The sequence below is a fragment of the Cyprinus carpio genome, chromosome B6, assembly GCF_018340385.1.
Source record: "Cyprinus carpio isolate SPL01 chromosome B6, ASM1834038v1, whole genome shotgun sequence".
Lineage (NCBI taxonomy): Eukaryota > Metazoa > Chordata > Actinopteri > Cypriniformes > Cyprinidae > Cyprinus > Cyprinus carpio.
The window spans coordinates 25,529,326-25,544,369 of NC_056602.1; positions in this window are offsets into that span (position 1 = coordinate 25,529,326).

Consider the following 15,044-nt stretch of genomic DNA (forward strand, 5'->3'; position numbering starts at 1 on the left):
TTTCTTAATCTTTATTTTATTTTAATTTTATTTTTTTAAATGACAATTAAGCACATCTTGACCCAAATTCTCATTATAATAATTAAAATCATTTGGACCAGATATAATGTTTTTAAATTAAATTAGATTTTTTTAATTGAACTTAGGGCAACAGATGATGTATATTTATTATTGTACTTGACAAGTTTACTAAACAGTTAAATATTAATTTACTTTGCTTAATTGTTATGAAAATAAAGTTCCAATGTAAAAAGTAAATAAATAAGAATAAAAATCTTAGTTGACCTAAAATGTAATAATTTAGTGGTGAAATTTGACCCAGCCATTTCAGAATGCTTCATAGCATTGCTTTGCAATTCTGAAAACCACTTTGACAAGCTACATCATATTTTATGCTTATTAGTATTTGCAAAACATATACTCTGACAGTTTTTTCAGTGGATACTGTGTAATTATATCCTAACCTGGAAGTAGCATACTGGTAGCCACTTGTAACCTAGATTAGAAAACGCCTATTTTATTGTATAATGCGGCGCACCAGTGGAATTAGTATTCAGCCTTCAAATCTCCTTTCTGCTCCCAAGTGTTTAGTTGCCATATGGCCTGGACTCAGATCCAAGAACACGGGCTCCTGAGCCACACCCTCCACCCTGAGAGATGGAAAACCATGGATCAGAGGGAGGTCGGAGCACACCTCACTCGCACTGTCCTAACCGGCTGTGTTTGTTTACCACAGACATGCCACATACTGTTGGATTTAGCAGCTTCTGTCAGTTATTCTCTTAGAAAAATCAGGGATGTGTAAATGTCAAGAGAAAGTCCACTGAGTATGTCATATTAACAAATAAAACAACAAATAAGTGAGCTGATATGAGAAAGGTTAGGAAAAGATGTTGTAAAGAGTTGAGGGCTTTCCCAGACTCCAGCTGAGTCAATATGACACATTGGGCAGAAACCAGGGTTACTATCGTACACTTATGCAAGCCTCTCGTAAACCTATAAAGCTGAATTCTTTATCAGGTTTTCTTTCATTCTGTAAACATGAAAATCCGCATAAATCTGTATGACCGTGTCTCCTGCTGAGTCTACTGATGTAAACTGTATTTATGTGAGGTGCAGCGTGTTTCTTGTAACTTACCAGGGATATGAGATGTCTTAAAATACCCATAATGAGTTAATATTTCATCACCAACTGCAAGCTCAGCACCGGGGAATCTTTCCCTGTGTATGGAAACCAACAGAAATGCCACAGATATTAATTCAGTTCAGTTAAGATACTAACCTGAATTTAAATAAATACAAAAAGACTTATCATAGCCAGAGATTAGAGATTAGATATATTAAAAAAACGTTACTCCTAAAAAAGATTCCAAAAATGGGTTTTCACAGTGATGCCATAGAAGAACGATTACCTTTCAATGAATGGTTCTTAAAATAACCATTTTTTTTTCTTAGCGTTTAGAACAATTTAATAATCTAAATAAGCTTTATCCACTGTAAAGAACCTTTTGTGCAGTGGAAAGGTTCCATTGATGTTAAAATTTCTTCAGATGGCAATAAAGAACCTTTATTTTTAAAATAAATATTAAAGAGATTATTTACCTAAAATAATAATAAAACAATTTCTGTCATCAGAAGACAGAATGACTTTGCTATTGTCCACTAGAGGCAGTGTGCAACAACACAAGTGCTCTTTAGCTCAAGTTTCAGCACCACACACAGTATCTGTAAAAGCAGCATGTCTACTACAGAGGGAACATCCCTAGAGAGAAAAGAACAGAAATACTAATGTATCAAAAACTCAAACGTTCCTAAAGGTGATTTTTACAGTGATACCACCACAGAAGAACCATTTGGGTTCCCAAAAACATCTTCCAGTTCCTGAAAGAACATTTTAAGTGAATTCTGTCCTACAAACAAAAACATATTGTATTCTCAGGTAAACAAGTGTCGGACAGAGAATGAAAATATTATGTTCTTTTTGGTGGTTAACAGCATGATCAAATTATCCCCAAAAAAAAAAAAAAAAAAAAGACCATTCAAGTGTGTGGAATGTTTGGCACTTTGTGAATGACACATTCCAATTGTGAGAGTGTGGATTATTTGAGCCTGCTTAAAATAACCAAAAGTTGCACTTCAGGTACTTCTTAATAGCATACTGACTTTTGTTCATTATCTTCAGGAGAAGATGGGCGTTTTATCTTTACTGCAAAAGATTTTGGAGGTCAAAAGTAAAAGTTTTATGTAGACCGTTGCATTGGTTCAACTCAATTTTCATGTATTTGCAGTTTTGACCTCTAAAACCTTCTACAATGTTGTTAATTACCTAGAAACATAACTCAGCACAAGTAATTTAATGCAAAAGATTACAGACCCCAGAAGGCCAATTTATAAGCAACCATTATTGTTCCCTTGAGCGAGATGCTTAACCTCAAGTTATTCTCAAGGAGTTGCTCTCTAGTTAACAAGATGTACAGTAAATCTTGGTTAAACACATAATTATATAATATAACAAACACCACCCTCCAAAAAGCAGGAGTATCAATGCTGTTAAATTTACCATCTGATCCATTTTCATAACCAGCCAGTAAACAAACTAGTATTTAAAGAATCAATGCAAGTTAAACTAAAGACCCAAGAGGTGTAAATGTTAAAACCCATTTGTTTATAGAAGGCATAATCTCGTTGTAAGTGAATTGGACTGCATAAAATCAATGGAGCCATTCCATTACTCTCAGCCCTATTGATCGCATACAGCAGAAAAGAGCAGGCCGGCCTGTGTCGGAGAGTCCCTAAGTCTGTGAGAATGTTGCTAAGGTGATAGACAGTCTGCCTCAATGTGGGCAGGTCTGTGAAATACTATAGACAAACTGTAGACCTTAATAGGCCAAGTCTCATTTCACATGTAAGACTAGACAGATGAGAGACAGTTAACCCTTGATATGGCACAGCATAGCCATATTACAGTGGCCGCAAACAGTATTTGGACATTTAAACCACACTTAAAAAATGTCAATAACCATCCTTCCTATGAACTAATGAAATGTAATATTTTATATTTAGCCTAATAAACTTATTTCTGAGAAATGCTCATTCATATTGCATATACAGTATGAAGATCATTCAAATGGTGGGGGTCAGTAAGATTACTGAATTAATTTTCTTATGTTAGGCTGTGCTTATTTGAATAAAAATACAGTAAAACAGTAAAATATTATTACAATTTAAAATAACTGTTTTCTATTTGAATATAATAAAATGTCATTTATTCCTGTGATGCAAAGCTGAATTTTTAGCATCATTAGTACAGTCTTTAGTGTCATATGATCCTTCAGAAATCATTCAAATAATTAAAATTGCTGCTCAAGAAATATTCATTATTGGCAATGTTTATAACAGTTGTTCTGCTTCATATCTGAAACTGATACTTTTTTCATGATTCTTTGATAAAGATAACAATAAAAAGAACAATACTTGAAACAAATCTTTTGCAACAGTATACATGTATTTACTGTCTTATTTGATCAATTTAATGCATCTTTGCTGAATAAAAGTATTCATTTATTTAGATTTTTTTTTTTATACTTATCCCAAATTTTTGAATGGCACTGAATATGACACTTTCTGATTGTCCAGTTGGAAAGTCTACCATTATGTGCCATTGCATTACATTTAGTTTATATTTATACACAATGAAATTCATATATTTGTAAATGTACAGCTACTTTTTGGGGCCATGGTTTAAAAAAAGCCATTTTATAATCACTCCTTACGCACACAGTGACTCCAAGGACAGAATGAGCACACAAATATAAATGTTAAAAGTTTATAGATGGAAAAAAAGTCAGAAAGAGTACTGCAATACATGCAAGATAGTGTGAAACAGCTTGTTCTGGGAAATGTGCCCTAAAAATATCAGCCCAAGCTTTCCAGCTATAAATAATCAAACAGGAGGGGCATGGCTACCTTCAGGCCCCATTAGTTTCAGATGTAACTCAGTTTAAACCTTGATTCTCTAATATGCTTTTTTGCATGCCAGATTACTTCTGCTTAACCAATGCAAACAACACCGGTGTTGTGGGGCGACTCTGCACAATAGGCTGGCCAGATGGCTCCACAGTGTGAGACTGATATAAGTGTAAACGACTCCAGAGAGCTGGCGCGCACCTGTGAGAGCCGTTGCGGAACTAATTAAGACAGGTGGCTGCACTAACAGGCTGCTTCCAAAACTGGCAGTTACGAAGAGATCACTTCCAAAATAGGTGGGAATCTTAGGTGGATATGGTCTGTTTTATTAGGAAATCTTTAGCTGAGGGAATGACACTACTGTAACAGAACGAGTGTCTCTCGAATAAATTATAAGGACAGTCCCACAATCGCTACATGAAAACATTCTCTATCTCTATTTATAGAGGCTTTTGCTAATTTATACTGTGTGAGTGATGCTCTGGACAACATCCAGAACCCTTTATAGGCTTGATCCCTCTGAGCGAGTGGATCATTTCTGGCCTCATTAGGAACCTGCTGCTCAATCCTTTAATGGGTGTGATGCAGCAATGCAAACGAAGCAACTGTAGCCGGCTGCTCATTACTTAAGTCAATTAAAAAAAGCGCACAGCATGAGAACACAAATAAATAAAATACAATAAAATAAAATAAAATAAAATAAAATAAAATAAAATAAAATATTTACACATTTTAAACAGAAAAAAGGCGAAGTCTCTTATACTCACCAAGGTTGCATTTATTGGTTTAAAAATAATGTAAAAACAATATTTTGAAATTTAAAAAAAAAATGTAAAAAGTAAATTCAAAAGAAAAAATTCAAAAGGCATGTTTAAATTTATAGATAGATAGATAGATAGATAGATAGATAGATAGATAGATAGATAGATAGATAGATAGATAGATAGATAGATAGATAGATAGATAGATAGATAGATAGATATACACTCAAAAAAATTAAAGGAACACTTTTTAATCAGAGTATAGCATCAAGTAAATTAAACTTCTGGGATATTGATCTGGTCAGTTACGTAGCAGAGGGGGTTGTTAATTCATTTCAGCTGCTTTGGTATTAATAAAATTAACAACAGGTGCACTAGATGGGCAACCATTAGAAAACCCCCAAAAACAGGAATGGTTTTACAGGTGGAGGCCACTGACATTTTTTTCCCTACTCATCTTTTCTGATTGTTTTTCACTAGTTTTGTATTTGGCTAAGGTCACTGTCACTACTGGTAGCATGAGGCGATACCTGGACCCTACAAAGGTTGCACAGGCAGTCCAACTCCTCCAGGATGGCACATCAATATGTGCCATTGCCAAAAGGTTTGCTGTGTCTCCCAGCACAGTCTCAAGAGCATGTAGGAGATTCCAGAAGACAGGCAGTTACTCTAGGAGAGCTGACAGGGCAGTAGAAGGTCCTTAACCCATCAGCAGGACCTGTATCTGCTCCTTTGTGTGCAAGGAGGAACAGGATGAGCACTGCCAGAGCCCTACAAAATGACCTCCAGCAGGCCACTGGTGTGAATGCCTCTGAGGAAACAATCAGAAACAGACTTCATGAGGGTGGCCTGAGGTCCTCTAATGGGCTCTGTGCTCACTGTCTGGCATCGTGTAGCTTGATTGGCATTTGCCATTGAACACCAGAATTGGCAGGTCCGCCTCTGGCGCTCTGTGCTTTTCACAGATGAGAGCAGGTTCACCCTGAACACTTGTGACAGAAGTAAAAGGGTCTGGAAAAGCGGTGGAGAATGTTATGCTGCCTGTAACATTGTTCAGCATGACTGGTTTGGTGGTGGGTCAGTGATGGTCTGGGAAGGCATATCCTTGGAGGAACACAGAGACCTCTACAGGCTAGACAATGGCACACTTACTGCCATTAGGTATCGGGATGGAATCCTTGGACCCGTTGTCAGACCCTACGCTGGTGCATTGGGTCCTTGTTCCTCCTGGTGCACGACAATGCCCGGCATCATGTGGCGAGAGTATGCAGTCAGTTCCAGGAGGATGAAGGACTTGATACCACTGAATGTCCCCCACGCTCGCCTGACCTAAATCCAATAGAACACCTCTGGGACATTATGTTTCGGTCCATCTGACGTCGCCACGTTGCACCTCAGACTGTCCAGGAGCTCAGTGATGCCCTGGTCCAGATCTGGGAGGGAATACCCCAGGACACCATCCTTCGTCTCATTAGTTGTCAGGCATGCATACAAGCCCGTGGGGGCCATACAAACTACTGAGTACCATTTTGAGTTGCTGCAATGAAATTACAGTTTAATGGACTAGCCTGCTGCATCCTTTTTTCACTTTCATTTTGAGTGTCTTTGAATTCAGCCCTATGTAGGTTGATAATTTTCATTTCCATTAAACAATGTGGCATCTTCATTCATTCCCAACAAATTACCCAGTCCATATCAGTATAGATATCCTGCATGATATTTTTCCCCATTGAGATCTGATGTTTTCAAAGTGTTCCTTTCATTTTTTTGAGCAGTGTGTGTGTATATATATATATATATATATATATATATATAAAATGAATATTTTACTGAATTTGAATGAATATGTAAAAAACTGTACCATCCTTTGGAGTGGTTTATCACAAGAATATTATACATATACACACATGTATTTTTTTTATACACTTTGTAATATTTTTATTGCTTATGACTGAAAATAATTGGATATATATATATATGTATATATATATATATATATATATATATATATATATATATATATATATATATATATATATAATGCTCATATAATAGTCTATGTACATTCAAATCATATTATATATAATAATTATAATTTTTATTAAAACCCTTTACATATAATCTCAAGACAGGAAAACATCAAAATACTAACACTCACAAAACATCAGTCCACCACCCTTTCCGTTGTGATTGTCATCAAAAACATTCACTTTTGACTGTAGGAGTTTCCCCCATTTACTGTTTCTGTCTGGCAAGATTGCAGTAGATTTACAGTTACATTCTTTCTCGTTTTTATCTCTTTCTGTCTCCCGTCTCAAATTCATGGTTGGCCGTTCATTCTGTTAATCTAGGCGAACCCTCGCCTGCTGGCACCAGTTCTGCTTAAGTTGGCAAGTACGTCAAGAATGATTTACAGTCAGCCTTTCTGGTGCAGGAAACTTGGGATGTAGAATGAGAGATTCTGCTCTTATATGGAATATGACACTGCACTAATTGCCCCTCGTAGTCCTCTATATGCCATTACCATATGCATAGACAAGCTCAAATGAATTCTCAGTAGCTACTTTAGTTGACATAAAAACTGCCAACTGTGTTTGAATCAGCTCAGACGAAATGTGATTCATGACTGTTTTTCCCAGGTGTGGTTATTGTGTAGCAAACAAAAGCCATGTGTTGTTTTAAAGAACATATTTTTGAGAACGACAACAAGAATTGGAAACCTCAGCTTTACAATGAATGGCACTCTTTTCTGAGCCATATGCACATAATGAAGGAGAACAAGACTACTGAATCAATTCTGGTGTTATGTAACAAAATGAGCGCCAGCAGAAGGATCAGTTCTCTAGCGCTTTGTGTACACAGGCCTGAGTGGTCCTTCAAATGCAGTGGGCAACAAATAGGAATTTTAGGAATAATCTTCATAATATTATGTTTCCCCAAAGTCTGAGGAACATAGTTTTGCAAAGAGAGACTTTTGTAAATTGTTGCAGCTTAATCTATCCCAAAACTACCCAAACAGAAACAGAAGAGTCAACACATTTTTGAAAAGTTTTGTCATTTTAGACTAAGTGCCCCAAATAAAACTCTTTTAAACATGCCACTTCAAAGATGCAAACTTTCAAAAGTGCTGCTTGTATCAGCTAGAGATATGCAAAACAACACACTACTGTTTGGGGCCAGTAAGATTTCTTGATAGAAGCCTCTTAAAATCAACAAGGCTACTTTTATTTAATCAAAAATACAGTAAAAAAAAAAAAAAAAAGTAATATTGTGAAATATTATTAAAATTTATAATTTTTTTGTGGAAACTGTGATATATTATTTTTTCAAATATATTTTTGATTAATAAAGTTCATAAGAACAGCATTTATTTAAGTTTTTTTCTTAAAATATAAGATTTATATTCTCTATTCTCTTAAAATTATTAACTACTGTATTTTTTTTTAAATAAACTAGTCCCATTAACGTTCCCATGAAGTTATTAAAAAAATAATAATTTAATGTTCTCTGAATATTCAAAACATCCACATTCATTCTAACATGTTTACGATTGGTTGTGAGAATTTTAAGGGAAGATTCCATTCCATCATTTTGCAAACATCATGAGAATGTTACTTTTTTGTATAAAACATAAAAAAAAATAAAAAAATAACAAAATGATTGTCTAACTAAAGCGTTTCAAGAAAAATTAAATGCTGCATGAAAGATGTATAAATAATATTTTTATGCTATCATTTTGAGGACATTCTAAAGTACCATGGAATACTGAACAAACATTCTATTAATGTTACTGGAAGAACATTTGTTCATAACTTTGAGAGAACCTTGCCAGAACATTAGCCAAAGTTCAGAGAACATTCCCTGTTAGCTAAGAGCCTGTTACGTACCTTTGTAAACATAAGATGTCATGTTAAAAACCTGTGCACAAACTCTCACAAAGTGTGAAAAGCCAGCCATTGTTGCGTGCAACATGCATCAGGCGGTCCATGAACGATCCGTGGATGTGTCATCCCTGAAACTAAAGCATGACATGAATTCACATCGTCCAAAGTATGATGGGTTAGCACATATCCAATCAACTGATACAGCGAACACTTAGGCCACCAATGTCTCGTTGTCTTCCGTCAATCAATAATTGGGTGACATTCAACTTCTCCTCACCCTTTGTTTGAGCTCCACAGTGGATCATTCAGCACTTTTGCGACCTACTCAAAACCCTTACTCAGGCCCTGCTGAACATTTATAGAGACACGCAGATTGTCTGGAACCAAATCAGTGTCCTGCAGCACTTAGATACATTCTTACCTTTTTGCATGTCTCATTTGCAGTTTCTAGACATCAGCAAGAGGCTAAAAGAAGACTTGATGAATGGCCCCTTTCACTTCTGCCTCTGGACCCTAAACAGAATTGCACAGGATCTCATGTATAAGCAGTTTAAAGTTCTGGACTGCGCCATGTAGCTGAATCGCTGCTGAGTACTGCTGCAGATGTTTGTGTGTGTATGTGTGCGAGAGCGTGCGCGCTTGTGTGTGTTTGACAGTGATACTGGGTGCCGAGTCAGGTCCCCTGAGCTAATGGGGGAGGAAGGAGCCCGAGATGTATGTGATGTGATTTGTGTGCATTTCTATGCGAGTTAAAGTGTGTGTAAATGTGTGTGCTTATGTGTTTGACAGTGATGCCAATTCAGGTCCCATGAGCTCATGGAAACAGGCCAGAACATATGTGATGTGTGCATTATATAAAAAGTGTGGAAATGTTCAGCATAGAATAAAGCTTACTACTTAAAGAACACTATGTACTGTATACTACTTGTTATAAGTGAAAAAAAGTGTCACATGTCACAGTAGTGTCACATGACCTTGTACATTTATGTATAATTCAGTGAGTGGCTTTGGATGTTTTTGTATTTTTAATCCAATTATACATTACCATTCAAAAAAAATAAAAAAATAAATGAATACTAAATTAAGCTGTTCTTTTGAGCTACATATTTATCAAAGTATCCTGAAGAAAAATGTATCATGGTTATTTCTTGAGGTACATTTAGGTAAAGAATTCTAGAAAACTAGATCACATACAGTACTGTTCAAAAATTTGGGGTTATTAAGACTTACTTTTTTAAGAAATGTATCCTTTTATTTAGCAAGGATCCATTAAATTGATCAAAAGTGACAGTAAAGACTTTTATAATTTAACAAAAGATTTCTGTTTCAAATAAATGCTCTTTTGAACTTTTGAGAATCCTTTAAAAAGTGAAATATTGTTTTTACAAAAATATTAAGCAGCAAAACTGTTTTCATTTATGATAATAATAAGAAATGTTTCTTGAACAGCAAATCAGCATATTAGAATGATTTCTAAAGAATCATGTGACACTGAAGCCTGGAGTAAAGATGCTTAAAATTCAGCTCTGCATCACAGTAATAAATTACATTTTGCAATATAATACGATAGAAAACAGATATTTTAAATTGTAATAATATTTCACAGTGTTACCATTTTTACTGTACTTTTGATCAAATAAATGTAGCCTTGGTGAGCATAAGAGACTACTTTCCATTTTTTACAAATCATAAAAATGTAAAAGAATTATGACTTTTAAAAGTAATAGTACACTGCATCAAGGAATACAATATACATTCAATAATTGTACTGTATGGACCATATATGGTATAATCCTTCTTGATATCTTTAAAAAAAATCATCTAATGTATGAATTTTAACTCATTAAAACTATTTATTTGGTTTAAAGTCAATAACTTGTTAATCTCTTTCAATGCCCAGAATGAAGTTCGACACTGAGTGCCATTCCATAGCACTTTTCTATGTATAAAGTTGAAAATGTCAATATTTAGAGTTTGTCTTCCAAGTATTCTACGCATTTGCATACTATACATATACTGTAATAGTATTAATAGTATGCTACTCCAAACATAGATTTAGTGTCTGTGTAACTGCATATGTCTATGCAACTTGTGAGTGTGAATGAGAGTAATTGTAAGTCTCCGTGTGCGTGTATGTGTGTGTGTTTGAGCTCTCGCGCCCTGGAGATGTTGCTCTGTTTGCTTACTCGGCAGGAGCTCAGGTCCTGCCATCCTTTACTCAGCGCTGTTTGCCCCGCAGAGCTCTTGCCGGCTCCGGTGCCGTGGGGTCCTCCTCTGACACCCCAACACTTCAGCAACTGAGCAGAGACAAACAGAAAGCAAGAGAGACGCACACAGAAAGGAGAACCCAGTCTAAGGTTTAAAAAGCCAAGCCAGATGCGAAAGGTAAGGTGTGTGTGTGCGTGTGATCGCGTGCGTCTCCCTGATGGCAGTCGTGGGTCTCAAGTTACTCAGGAGGCATAAGATTACTGAAAGAGAGAGAGCTTAAACAGAACACAAGGGTGTGCAGAAATCTGATTGTAATGCAGGCTGAGAAGAGGAGCAAGGCTAGAGAGGGACAGAGGCGAAAAGAGGAGCCCCACTCTTCCTGGAACACACCGCTCACAGAAGGACCATCCTGCTCCAGAGGTTTTCCCTGGTGGGTATTTCATTGAGCGTTTGTGTGTGTTTGGTTTTCGATGGGCTTAAGAATGTGATTTTGGTCTTTTGGATTCTGGTTTAAAAAGGTTAGAAGTACGACTTTGGATCAAATTTGGAGCTAAATGAATTTACTGGACGTGAATGGGGCTGTTACAGAAGTTTAGAAAGACAAAATAAGATTATTTGTTATCTGTTATCTCCAGCTAGCCACATTGTTTCATGCAGTATGTGCTCAAAGATTGTTTTTAGTTTTAGCTGTATTTAGCTTTAAGAACTGAGGAGTGAGTTGAATATTAGAAATAGATTGTTGTTTGATGTGATATTGATTTTTGGTATAGAATAGAATAGAATAGAATAGAATAGAATAGAATAGAATAGAATAGAGTTTACGACTAATATATGTATGTGGGCATTTGTGCAGTTTTAAATATCTGTGTTAGTACATCTTTGAATTATGCGATTCATTATAATCCTTATATTCTCAATTTCAATTTCTTTACATATTTTAAAGGGATAGTGACCCTTTATCAGATAGACATTATACCTGAATCATAGTAGCACAGAAGTTATACATTTTCAAATTAAGGGGTAATTACCCAAAAATTAAAATTCTGTCATCATTTATTCACCTTAATGTCTTTACAACTTGCATGACTTATTCTTTTGTGGAACATAAAAGATATTTTGAAGAATGATTTTGTGACCATTGACTTCCATTGTATGGACAAAAAAAAACAGACATTTTTTGTTTTTTACAGAAAAAGGAAAGCCATACAGGTTTGGAATGACATGAGAGTAAATAAGCATTTATGAAAGAGTTTTCATTTTTGGGTTAACTGTCATTTTAAGTTGAAAATGTATATGTTAGTCATTCTGTGCTGCTACTAATCAGACTTGGAAACTAAGACAGCTACAGCATATTGTCTAATAAAATTTCTGCGATTCAAGCCAGAGTGATGATTTGTGCTGATTCGGATATATGAAACCGATTTTTTCACAGAATTATGCACACAATCTAGCACATACAGTACAAAATTTATATAATGTGCCTTTACACGTGCACATGGTAGTGTCCTGCTCCTGAGGTGCTTGATACAAAACAATGGCTTTGTACCTGTGATGCATGCGGGGAAACTTTCCCACACGTTGGTGATCGATCTTCTAGACACACACGAGCACACACACACACTGCTGAAGGATATAGATGTCATCTCTGTCTGTGGTGCATTTTCACATCTTCAGCATTTTCCCCAGACGAAGCACTGCAGGATAACGATGGAAGCTTCTGTCACTTGTAACCTTTGTCCATCCTGCTCTCGCTACATAACTGTACCCTCATATGTGGATCTGTAAACCCTGCAGTTGTGCTATTAACACAAGAAAAAAATGGTGTAGAAACAATTTTCACTCAGAAATTACTAGTAAAAAATAGCATGTAACACATCAAATGGGAAATTTTAAAGTAGAAAAACTTTTATATTTACAAGGAGTATATACAGTAGTTAATACTTAGCATATATACTGTATCAGATAAGTCAAGCTTCTTACGGTCATTGAACAGGTATAATGAGGTTAGTTTCCTTTTCTTTCACAAGGTCGTTGCAGTTAGTTGAATAATGTAGGAAATAAATAAATATAAAGAAGTTCAATAAATAATAAATAAACAAAAGGTGCAGAGTGCATGGGATACAGTTAACAAAGGCAGTGCAGAATATTACAGTTGTGTAACGTAAGTCTTTATGAGAAGAGTATACTTAAAATAGAGGCAGCAGAACCATGTAAGATGCAGAATTGGTAAAAAGCTGTTTTTAAATAGAATATATGTAAAGGGATAGTTCACACAAATTGAAATTATGATTATTTGAATCAACTTTAAGTTGGCCAAAACCCTTTATTTGTTCTTCTGTAGAACATAAAGGAATATATTTTGAAGAAAGTTGGGCTCTAAACGACATTAGAATAAATCACAATATCTTCACTGTATTACACAGAAGTAAGAAATCCATACAGGTATGGAACAATATAAGGATGAATCAATTATTTTTGGGTGAACTATATAACTGTCCCTTTAAGTTATGCAAATATTGTACAGAATCATACTGTATATGGCCATTACAGCTGGGTATATAACAATTTAAGCAGTACGATGTTATTATTCTTTCTTGGACACTGGTCAACTTTTCCTTAAAAACTAAACACCAGCACTTACCATAAATAGATAAATAAATAAAATTACCTTAAATAAATAAGGTACTCGCCACTGCTGTAAATGTGGCCACATGAAACAGACTGCCTGTGTAACCCACCCATCCAACAATACTCCTCTGACAATGGAAAAGATAGGCCCTGCTGTATACTAATAGGGTCAATGGAATATAACGCGGAGCGAAGGTGAGAGGTGTGCGTTACCTTCCAGTGCAGCCACACAAGCTGTCATGGAGCCAGAAGCTTTTCTCTTTGGTGGCTGTGGGTTCTATGGTGTCAAGTGGTACGAGGGGTAGCTGTTTAAATCTTCTGTTCAGGTTATGGTTACCTGTCTCCATTAAACTCTCTGGAAAATAGAACGCTGTAGATAAGAGGCCCGAACTGGACCTTTGACCTGCACCTTTGACCCCGAGAGGAACAGCACTGGAATCCAAAAGCTGCTTTAGTTGGATTTGGCATAAAGTGTGTCGAGTGTGTATATAAGAAAAAACTTAAATGGTGTTAAACTGTCACAGATGCTTTTGATTAATACAGAAACTAACAACTAACCAATCAAATTGTACAAATTCAAAATACTTTTACCGTAATATTGTACCATAGCGCACTGCTGCAAAAAATATTACTCTTTTCCAATTGGTTTAAATAATTTAAGCATAGTATGTTTGCATAAATTAAACTGTAACATTAATTATAAATAACAATCATTAACATTCTAAAAAAGACCCACCATTTGCACAGACATGCCAAATGAACTGTTTGGCTGCAACAAATGATCTGCACAGGAGAGAGAAATACAACATAATTAAAATAATAAATAATAATAAAAATAATTTCTAAATAAGTATAGCACAAGATTAGTGTAATTATTTACTAACATTATCTGTGCAAATTATAACCCAAAACATATTTTTTGAACATGTAAAGCTTGTAAACAGAGTAGCTTTCACTCCATGTGTGCAAGGATAAAAGAACAGGAAGTGATGTAACAATGTGTTGCTTACCTGAAAATCCAGCTAAAGAAATTACAACCTTAACAGATAACCAGACGTTAATCTACCTAGTAGAGCATAGTCCCACAGATAAAAGGATGATTGAACCAATTTTACAGCTCAAATACTACATTTTGGAAACAATTCAATCTGTAATTTTTGTTAAATAATAATATTAATAATAATAAATAATGTATAAACAAATACATTTTTGTTTGTTTGTAAAAATTTAAAAATTAGTCAAAATTACTATCTGTGGGAATTGTCACAGATGTCAAAACAAGTCCAACTTATATTACACCTGGAACATTAAGTTTGTGTTTGGTTCTAGAGGATTTAATCTTTTAATATTTCTTGACTCTCTCCCAAAAATCATGCTGAATGGGTCTGCAACCAATTTCTGGACCCTTTTGTAAAGCATTATTAATTCCATATGCAATGCAACAGTGTGAGTACAGCTCTATTGCTGTAAATGCTTGTACTACAATACAGAAGATGTCAATTAAAATGTGTGTGTGACTCGCTACAAAAGGCCATAAGGGAGAAATGATGATAAAGTGCAGTTCTCAGCTCTCAAGCACACTTGGCAGTAGATACAG